We start from the raw sequence: 15,600 nt of genomic DNA, 5'->3' as shown, positions 1-15,600 counted from the left end.
TTTGCTGTGCCTGCAGAGGGACAAAAGCAGGAGGTCACGGGGTCGTCTGGAAGTGCTCTTCGCTGCGGTCGGGGCCGAACCGACGGGAGAAAAGACTCTGAAAGCATTTCCACAGATCAAGGCTGCAGTCTTTAGTGCTGTTCTGATCTGAAGATGTACCTGTAAATGGAGCAAATGGATGGAGGACAAAATAATCAATGACTAAGTTGCTCAAATATCTTTTTCAGAGGGTCTTACAGCTTGATCTGGAGCAACAGTGAGCGAAAAACACAGGCCCTGTTCATTAATAGCTTATTATTAATGAGTCGGCTAACAATTAAATGTCTGAAGTTTTCAATTCAAATGCAGATTAATCATTTTAAACATATTGAATCAAAGCACTGGCAATATGGCTTCAACCTATCAAAGACAAAGCATCTTGTGAATAATAATCATTTTATTCTCAAGCTGCGCTATCCAGAGCCAACAATATCATAATTAGTATTTAATAATTCATAACATTATTTTTTTTAAACGAAGGATGAATTTAGATTGTTAACTTTTACGTGCATTTTTAAAATCCATTGAATTATTTGGATAAAATGCATAAATATAAATTTGGAAAAATTATGCATGCAGTAATGCATAAATTAATAATCCATTAAATTATGAACATTACATTACAGGCAAGAAATATTTTTTCATGCACTGGTCAGTTGACCAAAAAACATGTTCAACATGTTTCGTAATATAACACACATATAGGTGTTTATTTTATTGCACTTTATCTATTTGCATCTGTAGATTTCAATTCCAATCCATAAAGAGTTTTTCTCTTACAAACACCAGACTTTACAGATTTATTCCTCTCTATATTCTGTAGGTTTGTACATATTTCCCTCACACTGATTTATACAACGTTTTACTCCTGAAAACATCTGCTTTCTGTCTGTTGACAGTATTTTCGGGTGTATGGAGTGATAAAAAGAGAAATCAAAAACATACATGCATAGTTAATATTTATTTTTTCTATTTTTCTTTGTACACCCTTGGTACTTTTGTTATGTGTTTGTTGTTTAAGCATCAATAAAAAAAACGCACGAATTGGCCGTGAGAAAGCGTTGGGAAATCACATATATCGGCATAACCATGAACACATCAAACTCCACTCATGTGCGCCTCTTTCGCAGCTCCCGCTGGTATTTATAGAGCTCTTGTCTTTAACACCCGCCTCTCATGTCGATGCTGTGAAGCGATTGGCTCGCGATCGCAAATAGACTGCTGTGATTGGCCCAACCGAGCTGTCCATCAAAGCGTTCCACGCCGCTCTCTTCAGCGGTCGTTCTCTCAGCGGGAACCCAAATGTTTCCTCACTGAATGACAACAAACACTCCCAAAATATAAGCGTTACCGTCCACAAACGACACACTGTAACGGAACAGGTAAGAATATGTCTGTACTTGTTGTTATGTTGAGATTGTGACACGAGCGGCTCATTAGCGCGTCTGCTAACGCGGTAGCTGGATTAGCTGGTTAGTCCTCAGACAGCTGGTTTAAACACATAAGATGACTGTACTAGTGCAGTATATAGTCCGAATAGTTGGTGTTTTGGTTTCACAGCCTCTGTGAATAAATGCGCCGTGTGTCTTTCATTGAATCCGGCTCCGGTTTCTGTGACTGAGCTCCACAGATGAGGCCTAAACGATCGACATGCCACAGGAATATAACGACTTTGGATATTTAATGATCTGAATTAATAGACTTCACTTTGAGATTACATGTCGGCCTCATAAAGGTTTACCACAGCCGCTGTGAAAGACTGTGTTATTATTGACAGTCTGTTAGCAGCAGAGCTAGCATGCTAACTGTTGTCAGTCAGAGATGAAAACGCTGCTGACAGGAGCTCACAACTCTTCATCTACACTGAGAAGTGTACATATGAGTTCTGTTTAGCCACAGTTGTTTATAAACAGCTGATAGTTTACAGTAACTGTTGGCAGTGTGTGTTTATATGGTCATGTATGAGTATGACACATGTATGTAATGGAGAGCTGTCACATTCGGTCACAGGTGCAAGTTTGCAAAGTTTCAGCCTGTTTGTAATACACACTCATACATTTACACATGTGCAGTCAATAGAATGTACAGTATTAGAGACCAGTGGAGTTGTAGTGTAAATAGTGCACAAAGTGTGCAAATCAGACGTTCGCTGATCATCAGTGTGTGATTTTGCTAGATTGTCTCTTGACCCCCATATTGAGAAAAAAGTGTTTTGAAACATTTCTGATAAGAGCAACTACACCATTTGCATCTTTAACCCTGTAAAGCGTGACATATGCAATAATAGTCCAAAAAAGCTGGTTTTGAAATTGAACAGTTTATTGGAACTTTAGACAAAATATAAAAGAAAATCTAATAATAACTTTGCTTATGTGTTTTTTGTCGAGTATCACATTCATCAGGCTTTTATGGCTCATATAGTCTGATCTAGTGAGAATATGAAGCTCAATATTATTCAAACTGAGCAAAAATATGAATTTGCTGCAGATGCTGATATTTATATAATGAAATTATGATGCTCGTAATGTAAATCAATGAGATCTTTCTAACAGTACAGCAGATACTGACATAAAATGATCTAAATATCAGTCGTGGCTCTATATCTCCAGTAATATAAGATGAGAGTGAAATGCTCCAAACATATAATGCAGTGATTGCGAGCTGAAGAAATAAAGGCTCCTCAGAAGATGTGAGATGTTCTGGAGGCTTGTGAAGATCATTCCTCCGCTGAGGAACAGTGAAAGTAAAGCTTCTGGAAACAAACGCTCCTCAAAAGATCCTGAGGATCAGATTTGAGACTCTAAAACATGATTGATGGAGAATCAAGTAAAGCTGAGCTGCTTCAGTCCAGTAAGTGTTCATCTGGAGATATTACTGCAGTTATTCTGACCTTTACTTGATCAAAATCAGTCAAGATTTGACACGAGAAGCTCCAGCTGAAGCTGGGCGTTTGTACGATTACACTAAAAGAGCTTTTACTGGATAAAACTCTCTAAACTATCAGGATGACAGAAGACATGAGGAGATTGAGTGTGAAGCAGATTTAACAGCAAAGTTTGATCATGTCAATCATTTGGAGGCCTTAGAAAATGTGCATATTAAATATGATACAGCAGGCTTTATTGGGAAATTACTTTTTATATCCAGTTATTCTGCTTATTCTGAATCTTTTAAATGGCTAGATCACAGTTTGTAGTATTTTCTGGTGCTGCCGATCTGTTTATTAGAGAGACTAGCGTGACCTGAGTTCATCTGTAATTTGGCATATTGATATACACTTATTTATTGTGTATTTTGGTAAAAGATACAGTAATTCACTCACTTTAAATCACAGGCCTGATCTGAGATCATGTTGTTAAAACAGAAGACTCACTGTGTTTATTTTGTAATGACTGGATGAGTTGAACCAGGTGTGTTGAATAAGGGAGGATTCGTAGGGCTGTAGCTGTCAAGTGCACTTAATAGTGGAGTAGTAGTGAACGCATCGGCCTCAAAGCTGCTCTCAAACACACCAGTGATGTTTGCAGCTGCTGTGTGCATTTAGCTTGAAATCAGAATTAGCACTTGTTGGGGTCAGAGAGAGGAAAGTGAGTTTTCTGTCTAGATGCATGCATGTGTGTGTGATAGTGTTGCGCTGTCTTACGGCATTATAAGTGCTCTTATCAGCAGTATTGTTGGCGTGTTCTTCTATGGCCTGTATCTGCCAGCGGCTGATATTAATAGTGTGCCGGTGATGTATGAGCTCTGCTGAACACATGGACTGTAGTGCAGGCCGGACTCACCTGAGATCCACCGCCCTTCATCACACACCTCAGAGCAGTTTAATCAGCAGGTGAGTGTTCAGTGCGACCACGAGAGCCAATGCTGGAAGTCAGTCTCAAAACAAGCAGCAGACTGTCTACTTTCAAGCCAGGTATTTGTCCAGAAACATTCACTGATGCCTTTCAAATAAGTTAAAAACGGCATTAATTCCAAAACAAATTAGTGTGTCAATTAGCTGAGGTGTATTTCAGGAGTATTGTGTTTTCATGTTATTTTTAGGGTTGCAAAAAGGTGGAACATTTCCAGTAAATTTCGGAAACATTCCAGGATTTTTTTGGAATATTCCAGGGATTTTTGGAAAGTTTCTGGAAATGTTCCACCCCTTTGCAACCCTAGTTATTTTCATGTCTGCGTGCTAAAGAAATGTGTTCCTGGTGCAGGTTACATTCAGCAGGCATGTGGGAATGAGATTACAGTTTGATTTTACATTTACAGAAGAAATCGTGGCTTGGCTTTGCAGAATTCACCCCATTATGCTCAAGATGTTCAACACTGATGTTTCATGCCTGGTGCGTTGGTGGTTTAAACTGCAACAAGTTCCGTATTTTCTATAATATAAGTCAGGTTTTTATCATCGGAAACATGCTGGGATTTACAGTATAAGTATATTCCAAAGCGACTTTTATAATGCAGTTAACATCAAGCACGCAAAACATTGATGCCAAATGAGAAAGATGCGTCAACACAGGTTTATTAGTAAAGCACATTTCCCACATGAAAAAATGTGTCTAGGCTTGTTGTTCATAATGAATGGCACTATAATTTACGTTTCTTTTATACTTGTATTTTTCACAATGTTTGTAAACATTAAATTTTTATTGGAATGTAATAGACAGTGTGACAGACCTTCTAGTCAGGTGCGATTTATGGTAATTGATAATGAAAATTATTGAAGATAAATATGCATCTGAAATATAGCGGAGGACACAGTGAGCTGCAGCAGGTTATTCTCAATATGAAGATGCTTCAGACAAACTCATACACATGGTGCTTTGGCAGATGTGATCATATCCTTGTCTGTAACATAGACGAACACTGGCACAAACGATAAATCTGACTTTGCCATGTTAAATATGGGTTTTGTTGGGTGTTAACGTGACTCATTTATTTTGATGAGAGCAGTAAATGTAAAGTGACTGTTGTAATGGTGTACAAATGTAATATAATCACAATATCCAGTGAATGTGTACGTTTAATCTGTGCTTTTGTTTGACTTTATTATGCTGGCAATGGTTTTAATGTTAACATTTAAACCCTTTATTGCACATATTATAATAAATAGCATAAAGTCTACATAGATTCATTCTTGGGTTTGCACGATGTTTGGAAGACAACACTGTGGAGGATGTAATAGGTTTTATTTTTTAAATAAAATACTTAAAATAATATTTGGCTTTTTTAAATCAGATTAAGCAAAGACGTAATCGACAGATTACTCGATTATCAAAATAATCATTAGTAGCACCTATTTTACAGGTGTTTGCTAAGATTCTAGTGGGCGTCTTCAGGATGCATCGGTTTTATCTTCGTCTGTGATGTATATCGGACAGGATCTGTACACAGAAGCAGTGGCGTGTAGAATCTGTTGCTTTGAACCACGTTTACCATGTTATTCAATCGATTGAAGTGTACGGCGGCTTTGAACTCGTCCGCCCCTGATTGAGAGCGTCGTCTTTCATCGGTGTTGTGTTAAGAGCAGTTGTGCAGTCTGAGACATTAAGCTGTCTGCGGTAATGGCCTGACCCGAATCGAGCCGAGGGCCGTGAATGGCAACTCGCAGCTTTCTTACAAAGCGTAATAGACGCGGTCGCCATTAGAGCTGTCATTTGGTAAAGGCAGCATACGCTGCATCTCTCTTGACTGTATCATCAGAGAGCCCATCCCGCCGGATTCATGCATAAAGGCCCTCCACGCTCGCTCTTACAACCTCTTAGCATTTTTGTGCCGCTCTCTCCTGGCCTTTCGCTATGGAAATGTTCCTGACAGAATTTTCGTGATCTGCGTGTTAAAGGAACCGGATCGGTGCTTTTTCTGCACCTTTTCCTCCATCATCCATTAGAGACGTTCATTTCCCGTCTCTATATGAAGCGTCTGACACCAGGCGTTTGTAGAGCTCTTCCTCTGGCGCGGCGGGGGGCCGTATCCATCCACCTCTGAGTGCAGGTTTAAGGCCATTAGCGGCTCACCCATCAGTCTTTCTTGTCTTTTGAATGCTCGAGGTGTCTGGAGCCATCCATCAATGCAGCGGGTCCACAAGTTTAATAAGTTTCCACAACATTACAGTTTTGCCTCTGTGCTTTGCAGAGAGCAGAGTTCTGTCCGGCTCAGTTCTCCAACAAAGTTGAAAGTCTGTGATATTCTGCCGAGAAACCTGGTGTTTTCAGATTCATGATATTAGCAACGGTGCGCTCCCACGAGCGGGAAGCGTGTCCCGTTTCTCCCCAGCGGGCCGTGTGATTCTCCGGGTCCCATCAGATCCAGGTAGAGGTTGACCTAATTAGAGCAGGTGCCGGCAGAACGCCGGATCCGTCCCGCGGTGCCCTTCGTGTGTTGCGGTGGATTGTGATTGTTGCACTGAGATGATTCTCTTTCTTTAATTGCTGCAGGCGTCTCTCCAGTGACATTTCTTTCTCTTTTAGCGTGGTTTTCTGCAGATATTTGCAGGCGAATGAGAACTGCTGGTTCAGTGATGCACGTAAAACCGTGTCAGCTCGTCGTGATGGAGTTTTCATAGCAAAGGTCATTCATGTCGAGAATATTTTTGTTCTACGTGTGTCACTCCATATCAAGTGCTTCAAATATGTGACCCTGAAGCACAAAACCAGTCATAAGGGTCCATTTTTCGAAATTTATAGATGATATGAAAAGCTGAATAAATAATCTTTCCATTGATGTATGGTTTGTTAGGATAGGACAATATTTGGCTGAGATACAACTATTTGAAGAAATTCTGGAATCTGAGGGTGCAAAAAAATCTAAATATTGAGAAAATCATCTTTAAAGTTGTTCAAATGAAGTTCTTAGCAATGCTAAGAATCAAACATTAAGTTTTGATATATTTATAATATTTAGAAATTTACAAAATATCTTCATGGAACATGATCTTTACTTAATATCCTAATGATTTTTGGCATAAAAGAGAAATGTATAATTTTGACCCATACAATGTATTGTTGGCTATTGCTACAAATATACCCCAGCGACTTAAGATGCTTTTGTGCTGCAGGGTCACAGATGGTAAAGTGTGTTGCTTGTGCTTTTAAGACCCCTAGGAAGTTATTAGTTCCTGCAGCGGCCCATCTGAGATGGAGTAACCCATGCTGTTTAATTTCTAGACAGCGGCACACTAGCAAGTGTATTAGACGTGAGTCTGAGTGAGTCTTTAACTTGAGTTAAAGGTCCAGACTAGTACTGGGTGGAATGGCGCTAGATTGTAGATTATATAGTTTATATAGTTAAGTCAGCTTTATTTCTATAGCGCTTTATAAAATACAGACTGTGTCAAAGCATCTTCACAGAAACAAACATGAAAATAACAGAATCAGCTATGGAAACTGAATTACAGAGTACAGCAGCTCTAAAAGACAGTAGTGTCATCATTCAGATCATTGAATTATATCATGATATACCGTTAGAGGTTGTACCATCTATGTGGAATCTTCTTTTGTGCCATTTCTGTGCTGGCTTTGTTGGAAGTTCTGTGTAATGGAGTTAAATGTGAACAGAGCTGAGAGTGGAGCGAGTGTTGAACTTCATGAGTGATTCTCCGGAGCTTCTGCAGGTGTGACGTTAGTTTGACATAATGCAGGTGTGACGGGCAGCAGAGGCTGGTCATTTGTGTTAGACTAGCGGGTTAGTCTTCAACATGATTGTCATAGTGCTAGTCTGTCAGCACTGTTAGGCCTGCTGTAGTTTTCACTCCATAAGAAAAGTGTCATTGATTTTCTCCAACAGCCATCCAAAAGTTCATTTTAACTATGAGCTGTCTAGTTGTGATGTGTCCTGTCATCAGTGTAATTGCGTCTTGTCACTGATATTCTGTGTTTTCACAAAGCTAAACTGATTTTATTTGAGCAGGTTCTTCAGAGCACACTGGTATAATAGAGGAGATGCTGAAACACCTGCCAAACTGGAACGCCCTTCATTCACAAAGTTTTACACATCTCAGTTTCTTTAATAAATTGGCTAATTTCATCATCCTTCCAGCTACTAGTAAGACATCAGTACTCTTAGCTCAGTTTAGGGGTGTGCGATATCATGCTTTTTGATCGTGGATGATTAAAATGTCTGGCGCAAGCGGTTCTTACTTCTAGACCAGCAATGTTTTGGTGCTACTTACGAACCACTTTTCCTGGTTCGGAGCTGGTGCTTTGGGTGTCAAATGACAAAGAACCGATTTGAAACTAGGCTCTGGCTCTGAACCAGCACTCAAACTGCCTCGGTGGACAAGGGGTATAATAGTACTGAACATGCTGCCGCTTGTCAATAAAGGGAGAGTTCACCCAAAAATGATTTACTCACTCTCATGTTGTCCCAAACATGTATTCATTTCTTTATTGTGCTGAACACAAAAGAAGATATTTTGAAGAATGTGGGGAACCAAACAGTAGCTGGTCCCCATTGACTTTGATAGTAGGAAAAAATAAAATAAAATACTATGGAAGTCACTGCGGACCAGCAACTGTTTGGTTCACACATTCTTCAGAATAACTTTTGTGTTCAACAGAAGAAAGAAACTCATTCAGGTTTAAAACAGCTTGAGAGTGAGTCAGTGGTGACAGAATGTTTATTCTTTGTTAACGTTCTTTAATGTTAATAAAACAAAACACAAAGAGAAAAAACACTCACTGCTCTCGACTGAAGAACTTTAATACAGTTGCTTTAATAAGAATCAGTGTATAATTTATACAGTGAAGTGTATCTAGTGTTTTATTTTTATATTTGATAATTTAATTTCTTGAATGCTGCTGCTAAATACACCTACTGTATCTGAAAAATAAAGCACTGCTTGTTTTATTTGTATATAATGTGTGTTTGTAATGTGTATCTTTGTTCTTATTTTTTTAATAACAAAGATAAAATAATGACAAAGATTTTTACTTTCACCCACTTTGGCCTAAACATCTGGCAATCTTTTTTTAGTAAAGCCAACATGACAAAGAATCGTGATTTTCCTGAAAGAAATCGTGATATGATATTTTTGCCATATCTTCAGCCCCAGCTCAGCTCATTCTGTCATCATTTCCTGAACCTCGTGTCGCCCATAAGACTTTTGTGAAGATATTTTTAATGAAACCTGTGGTTTGTTCTAGTGTGACGAATGCAGCTTCCATCTTTACCATATTCGATGCTTGTTGATCATAACGTCAAACCATCTGATCAATTAAATATGTTCATCATATAAAGTCACACGACTTGGATTAAACCACTCGATTTATATGGATTCGTTTATGATGCCTTTATGACCTTTTTGGATTGTGGATCCAGTGTAGGGACAGAAACCTCTCAGGTTTCATTCAAAATATCTTCATTGAACCAAAGTTTCATGGGTTTGGGGGATTAAATGACAGAAGATTCATTTAAATCCACTCTACTCGCAGTTGGTGCAGAAGATGCAAAAGAAGTCCGTAGATTGAGTCATGAGACAGCGTTACATTGAACAAGTCCTGCATATACATTCGCTCTTGAACTACTGAAGAGCAGCATGAGTCGTCGCTCCCATCAAACGAAGCAGAATTAGCCCGGATAGAGCGGCAGTCGAACATTTCCGGGGCTGTAATTGCCGTGTGACCCGAGGACCGGATCCGTGTGTCAGTAAGTGTGTGTTAAGCTTCACTTCGCCAGCCGTTCCCCACCTGTCCTGCGCTACAGAAGCAGCATGTCACGGTGAAGAGGAACACTGTCGCTGCTCGCTGACACATCCTAAACCAGAGCGGCATCTTTCCCCTGCTCTAATGAGGATGGAACAGTGTCCGCGGCGCTGTCACGTAGCTCAGCACACGCCGATGAAGGCTCCTCTCCCGCTCGGCCTCCAGGGACCTCATTAGGCTTTTTTCCACCGTCTCCGTGCAGGAATCACATCGTCCTTAGGGAAAAATGTAAATAAACGCGTTTGTCACTTAGCACCCTCCCATTTTGCTTTTTCCAGGAAGAAAAATTGCATTGTGAGGCTTAATTAGTAAGCGCTGCCATTATGCGTTCTTTATTATGTAAATGAAGCGGCCGAGCACTTGGAACTGTTGTCTCGCAAGCTTTGTGCCAGGTGTTTTCTGGCTGAATGCTGCCGGTGCTTTCTTCATCCTCGCAGCAAAAGAAAAAGACAACTGTACTGTGAAATCGTAGGATGAGCTATAATTATTTGACGGATGATTTTCCCCTCCCCTGCGATTTGTGGCTTGAGTGACGCGGCTGCTTTGATTTTTCTTTGTTGCGGCCGAGGCCGATGGTTTTCCGAATGCCGCCGTCTTGATTCTCCGGGATCCTCACGTCTCCCCCTCTTCCCGAGAACTTGATTCCTGGAAATCCAGGAGTTGGAGCGGTGATGCCTGGAACGGGGTGGGCGCGTCTCCCGAGGGGTTAGCGCTTGATTAATATTGAAAATCTATAAGTCTTGGCCCTCAGCGGCAGGTGATGGCGGGTTTATGAGAGGAACTGTGGAATGCTAATCTTGCCCACCTGCTCCCGCCGTCCTCGCGAGCGAGGGATGTTGATGAGGGAGATCTGGGAAGGATTATGGCTTGGAAATTGACAGTGACTGAGGAGGGCTTGAGTTGATTTATACTCAAGGAACTTTCTCTGTCTCTCTTTGTCTGGCCTGAATCTTGAGCTGTCAGCCAATCAGATTCTCTGTCAGCATCGCCTGTCCGTCACGTCTTCATTTTTTAGTATTGAAAAGAGTATGTGAGAGCACAATATCATTTAGATAGTCAAGTTTGGGTCCGGTTGAGATATGAGCCCTTCAGTTTTCCCATGATTCATGGATTTCAGCGAGACTCATATTTGGGCATTGTATTAGCATAGATGTTCCTCCACCTGTCAGTTCCAAAATCTACTGACAAAACTATGTTCAAGTCCAAGTCACCTTTATTTCTATTGCGCTTTATACAATACAGATTGAGTCAAAGCAGCTTCACAGAGATAAACCGGAAATAATGGAAACTTTACTATTCAGCTTTAAAAGACAATAGTGTCATCATTCAGATCAATTCAATTCAGATTAATAACACTTTGAAGTTAATCAATTTGAAACAAGTTTAATTCAGCTGTTTTCAAGTATGTTTTAGCAAAATATGAGAGTAGATATTGTGTAAAATAAGTATTGCTTTGTCCTTGACTGACCCTTTTCACAGACTCTTCACACATATTAACATACATTAATACGCTGTATTAACTAGTTTTTCGTTGCATATTTTTAATTACAGAATTACAGTTACTGCAGTACAACAGCATATTTGACATCTTTCTCTTTTCTGACCAACTGTATCAATCTCTCCATATTTTTCCCCTTTTTGAAAGTTATTGAAACGCTACTGTGGATTTTTCTTTTGCCTATTAATGATATTTGTTATAGTTTCTGTTCAGCACTATAGAACTTTACCAGACTATGACGAGTTCAGAACACCAGAAACTCAGGAATGTGACTCGGGTCCATACAGGCCTACATTGATCTCTCTTGATATCTGCACTGGACTCTTTTGATTGATTCATGAGCAGCAGTGCTGTGTTTTTCTCTGTACGGTGATCGTTCCTGTAGTGGAGGGCGGTTAGGGAGGATGGTTTCTCGTTGCGTCTGACTGTGCGCAGGTGCAGCGTTTCCCAGCATCCTCTCCTCTCTAGCGGCCCAATCCTGTGGCTAACGTGTTGAGAAGCGTCGTGTTCAGTGACACCAGCCCTCGTCAGTCTGTAAGTCAGCGGCGCTCGTGTTGAAGCGATGATGCCGCGCTCACGCTGTGATGTTGGCTCGGGGTTTTTGGGGAAGGTCACGGCTCAGTTGTTGGCAGCGGCTCCACTCCTGATGTGTTGAGGCTTCTCGCCCACTCGCGCGCCGCTCGCACCTCCGCCTGTCAATCTGCCGCTGCACCTGAACACGGGTAATAAACTCGCGCGGCGGCTCAATGACACGCGTGTCAATTTGTGTTGTGTTTTCAGCACCTCATTGTTCCTTTGAGCGACTGCAGAAACGCACTTCACACGCTCGCCGCCAGAACCGAAGACGTGTTCAGGAGAAATCATCAAATATTAACACTTCACGGGCCGTATTAATGCGAGGCTCGCGGCTGTTTGCTCACGTTCATCAATAAAGCAGCTTGCATGATGTTTCTCATCATCTTCTCATTATTAGGATATTATGTGCTCCTGCGTTATTACTCGTCGCTATCCCTGTTTTCTGAGGACTAATGTAATGGCGTTCGGTGAACAGCTCTGAGGAGCTTCATTGCAAACAGATATTAGTGTAATGCTGCAGACGCGCGCTTGTGTCCGTCCCGCGCGGGAGGAAATCTTCATCTCATCTCATCGAGTAATAGTTCACACGCACAATTGAAATAAATTGATTATGGGGTGTGAGATTTCCAGCGTGCTGTTTATCAGCGGTGCAATTATTCCAGAGCAGTGGAAGTGTAAAGATATGAGCCCAACTAAATAAGAATTTTTCTTTGCTTATATGTAAATTACAGTTATTCAGATGATGTTGGTGTGTTTTAGGGACATTTTTACCTTCTTTCATGCATGTTTTTTTACATCTATTATTTAAATCACTTCACTAGTTGTTAAGGCTACAATCAAATTAACATCAAACATTCTGCAAGAATAAATGTCCTTATGTTATATTACAACAGTCTCCTGTTACTGCTTTTTGTTTGTTAGGCAATTAATATTCAGTAATATTATCAATTTAACTGCATTTCATTGGATGATAAAATTGGAACTGAATTGAGCTGAATAATGACCCTTATGTCTTCTGTAGAGGTTGAAATTGAGTTTGTTTCATAATTAATGAACATCAACATTATTGAACTGAATTGAATCAACATTGAACTGAACCGAGACGTTTGTCTTCTGTAAAGATGCTTTATAGTTTGAATTAAAAATCAATTTTGTTTAATAATCGATAAACTTAGCAACATTGACACTTACTAGGGCTGCACAATTAATTGAATTTCTAATCGCGACTACAATTATGGATGCCACAATTACGTAATCGTTCAAAGCGGCAATTAACCGTTCAAAGTCCACTTATGTTATTCTGCGTTTTTTTTTCTTTCTACATGTTATCGAATAATCAACAATTATGATTTTTGTCATAATCGTGCAGCCCTAACACTTACTGAACTGAATTGAATCTGAATGGACTAGTGTCTTCTGTAGAGCTGCTTTACAGCTGAATTTGATTCATAATTGAATCTGTTATTTTCCTGTTTATTACTGTGAAGCTGCTTTGAATCAGTGTGAATTGTATAAAGCACTTTATAAATACATTGGTGGATGTTGGGAGTATTTTAGAGCGTTTCATCTGAAAACGGCTCCATATTCACCTCCTTGTGCCCCGTTTAATTTAATATGTTTAGTTGGCATGGGACTGCCCGTATGGAAATGAATTGAGTTTAATTGACTGTCCGTATGGAAGCGAGCGTCTCAAACGCCGTAGCAATTAGAAGAATTGAATCTGAGTGAAAAGCGCCCTACAGTTATGGATTAAACGCACTTGAAGTCGCGCTCGCGTGTGACCCGTCTCTGCAGACACGCGCTGCGGGTGTATTTTTGGGGTTGGGGGTGAAGGACTCCTCGGGCTGTGTCTGTTTGGCTAATGAAGAGCTCAGTTTAGCCAGTGATGTGTCGCGAGCACAGCCGTGCGCTCTGATTGGCTGAGCGCTGCTGACATCACGCCGGCCAGCCGTTGATTTGCTGCTGTCTCCGAGGCTGCGGGTGAGAGTCTCAGCCATGGGCTCCGGCGTTTAGGAGCAGACGGAGGAGCTCTCGCTGCAGACCGAGCCACGGAGAGGAGGAGGAGGAGGTGGAGGGGTGCTTTAGGGAGCGCAGCAGCACATGCAGTCTATGGAAACTAACTCTGACCGATGGAAATAATGACCGCCGGCATGCGTCAGGTGAGTGTGGACAGGTAACGCCGAGGTGGTGAAGCTTTGCTCGAGGCAGTGTGTTTTGGGTGAAAGCGGGGCTCGTTTCAGAGAGCTGAATGTGTGAAACGCTTCCTCCGAGCTCGGATGCGAGATGGTGTTTGCGATCGGGTGAGCTGAGGACATCGTGGGTCGCTTCTGCTGTGATTCATGATGCGCTTTAGGAGCCGATTATTACTGTAATAGATGCTGTGAAGTGCACTTGATCTGCTGATGATTGCTGGTTTGTTGTATTTCACTATGAAGTTTGTCGTGTGTGTGGAGAAGGTGATCACTCGAGCGTCTTATGAAGCGCATCCGCGACATCGCTGGAGAAATCGGATTCAGAAATGCTTTTGTTTTGCACAATTGTTACTTTCAATTAAATGTCCTGTTCTTGACGTTTGTTATGTATTCAGATTAGAATTAAAAACACTCAGTTCATATCACGAGACTCGCTCCTAAATTCGTTTATTTATATAATAATCAAACATTTTTGTACTGTATTATTTTTTTAGGCAGCTGTCAATCATCTGAGCATAATTGACAGAAATACGCCACAGATGGGGCTTGTGTTAATATAGACACCACGGTTATGAAGGAATAAATGCTGATATTACATGCAATCAAAGAGCACAGATTACTCTTGATGACACGTCTGATATGAAATGTGATGGTTCCTCTTTAGATAAAGCATCTGCTAAATGCATAAATGATTGCAGTGCTACTGCTGTTTAAACAACAATTGATTTTTTGAAAATAATTCCCATGTTTGAGTCGTGGCTGAAATTGGCAGCGTCTGTTTCTTGTCCTGTTGCACAAACGCATGCAGAACAAACAGCTTATGTGTCTGCGCCGACACAATCGACAGCAACAGCTCTGTCTCATTTAGATGTTAGGGCTGTGAGTTCAGACTGATAGTGCCATCAAACTGTGTTTTCTCTTTCCCGTTTCATTTTCCCAATCCTCCTGTCAGCATTCCCCGCGCGCTCGACCATGAAGCTCTCGACGTCTCATTCAGACATCGCTTCTGTCTCGCTTCGGCTGCTCCACGCCGGTCTATTAGTGCTGAATGTGGATCCTCAGATGCTCTCAAACACCAAACAGACACTTTACGGGAAAACAAACACACACTGAGGTTTCCAGACGCTGGCGAGCTTTATTTCTGTAGTCCTTTATACAATACAGATTGTTTGGATGATGCAAACATCATCAATTATGACACAAATCAAAATGACGTTGCTCTAAAAGACAATAGTGTCATTTAGTTTTCAAAAACACAGTTTTTGTGTTTTTGTATTTGCATCAGGTGTTGTATTATTTGTGCAGTCATCCACTCTTTGTCCTGGTTTGAAGGTGCTGTCGTATCTGTAAGCGTATGGTGTCTCCAGATCCTGGCACGCGTCCCTTTCCTCCTCTTTGTCCCCCGTCGAGGCTCCATTTTTGCTGGATTGGACATCCGGCTTGCGTCCAGTGCGCATCAGAACAAGCTGTTTCTCTCCGAATGCTGTTTGAGAGAGAAAAGTGTTTGCAGGATTGATTTGGAGGGATGTCGCGATTTGACAGCTACCTCGTGCAACATGATTGTCGGAGAGCGTGTGTGTGTGTGTGTGTGTGTGTGTGTGTG

At 41.1% G+C, this 15,600-nt stretch overlaps 1 protein-coding gene across 1 annotated transcript in view; it reads left to right on the top strand.

Annotated features, from left to right (window-relative positions):
* Positions 1-1,216: 1,216 nt before the first annotated feature.
* The window catches only part of LOC107740730 (cAMP-regulated phosphoprotein 21-like), a 30,516-nt gene continuing 16,132 nt past the window's right edge, over positions 1,217-15,600 (top strand). The window contains exon 1 of the mRNA XM_016553238.1: positions 1,217-1,421. The gene's annotated coding sequence lies outside the window, so the exon portion shown is untranslated. The remainder of the gene's footprint in view (positions 1,422-15,600) is intronic.

The sequence above is a fragment of the Sinocyclocheilus rhinocerous genome, unplaced genomic scaffold (assembly GCF_001515625.1).
Source record: "Sinocyclocheilus rhinocerous isolate Xijiao unplaced genomic scaffold, SAMN03320098_v1.1 scaffold3693, whole genome shotgun sequence".
NCBI classification, from domain to species: domain Eukaryota; kingdom Metazoa; phylum Chordata; class Actinopteri; order Cypriniformes; family Cyprinidae; genus Sinocyclocheilus; species Sinocyclocheilus rhinocerous.
Note: the sequence above shows the minus strand (reverse complement) of the source record. Positions and strands in the feature narration are given on the sequence as shown.